Source organism: Galeopterus variegatus, unplaced genomic scaffold (assembly GCF_000696425.1).
Source record: "Galeopterus variegatus unplaced genomic scaffold, G_variegatus-3.0.2 Scaffold10702, whole genome shotgun sequence".
NCBI lineage: Eukaryota > Metazoa > Chordata > Mammalia > Dermoptera > Cynocephalidae > Galeopterus > Galeopterus variegatus.
Window position 1 is genome coordinate 21,097 of NW_007736813.1, and position 1,493 is coordinate 22,589.

At 34.7% G+C, this 1,493-nt stretch overlaps 1 protein-coding gene across 1 annotated transcript in view; it reads right to left on the reverse strand.

Annotated features, from left to right (window-relative positions):
* The window catches only part of LOC103610173 (engulfment and cell motility protein 1), a 52,315-nt gene that overhangs the window by 20,287 nt on the left and 30,535 nt on the right, over positions 1-1,493 (reverse strand). The gene's annotated exons all lie outside the window — the stretch shown is intronic.

A 1,493-nucleotide genomic window follows, 5' to 3' on the forward strand; every position in this document is an offset into this window, starting at 1 on the left:
ATTTATCCTGCTTGGTATCCTTTAAGTTTCCTGGATATGTGGTTTGATGTCTGTCATTAATATTGGAAAGTTCTTGGCCCTTATTGCTTCAGTGTTTTTTTCTGTTCTATTCTCTTGCTTCTCCTTCTGGTTCTCCAATTATACATATGTTGTACCTTTTGCAACTGTCTCACAGTTCTTTGATGATGTATTCTGTTTTTTTTCCATTTTTGCATTTCAGTTTAGAAAATTTATACCAACCCATCTTCAAGCTCACTGATTCTTTCCTCAGCCATGTCAAGTCTACTGATGAACGTGTCAAAAAGTATTCATAATTTCCATTATGGTGTTTTTGGTGTATAGACGTTCCTTTTGATTCACAGAATTTCCATCTCTCTGCTTATATTGCCCATTTGTTCTTGCATATTGTGTATTTTTTTCTTTAGAGCCCATAACATTTTTAATCCTATTTATTTTAAATTCCCTATCTGATAATTCCAATATCTGTGTCATATTGGAGTCTGGTTCTGATGATTGTTTTGTTTCTTCAGACTGTTTTCTTACTTTTTGTCATGCCTCTAATTTTTGGTTTATATCTGGACATGTTATATCAGGTAACAGAAAGTGAGATANCATGCCTCTAATTTTTGGTTTATATCTGGACATGTTATATCAGGTAACAGAAAGTGAGATAAACAGATCTTTAGAATGATGATTTATGTTAATTTGACAAGGAGTTGAGCTATATTTAATGTTTGCTGCAGATAAAAGTGCCAGAGTCTTCAAATCCTTCTTGTGTCTCTATTCCCATTGTTGCCAATTTCCCCACACTGTTTCCTGCTCAGCTCCAACTGTTATATAACCATGGGGACCTTGGCCAGAGCTGAGCAGAGCCAGGGCTCTCTGAGATTGTGGAGGGAACACCTGATGTGCTGAGCATATGGTAATCCCGGCTNTATTATTATTACCTTAAACAAAGAGTAGTTATCTTTTACAAAGATTAACAGTAAGAAAAATTAATATTTTTATTTTACCTTCATTTATTCTTTTTCTAATACTCTTCCTTTCTTTAGGTAGATCCAGGTTTCTGATTTATATCACTTTCCTTCTGGCTGAAGCAATTATTTTAAGATTTCTTGCAGAACAGACCTGCTAACAATAAATTCCCTCAGTTTTTGTTTATCCCCAAAATATTTATTTCTCTTTCACATTTGAAGGGTATTTTCACTGAATAATGAATTATAGGTTGATGTTCTTTCCCCCCCAACACTTTAAATATTTCGCTCCACTCTCTTCTTGCTTTCATGGTTTCTGATGAGAAGTCTACTCTAATTCTTAACATTGTTCTTCTCTGGGTAAGGTGTTTTTCCCACTCTGGCTTCTCTCAAAGTTTTCTCTTTATCTTTGGTTTTCTGTAGTTTGAATGTAATATGCCTAGGCGTGATTTGGGGACATTTATCCTGCTTGGTATCCTTTAAGTTTCCTGGATATGTGGTTTGATGTCTGTCATTAAT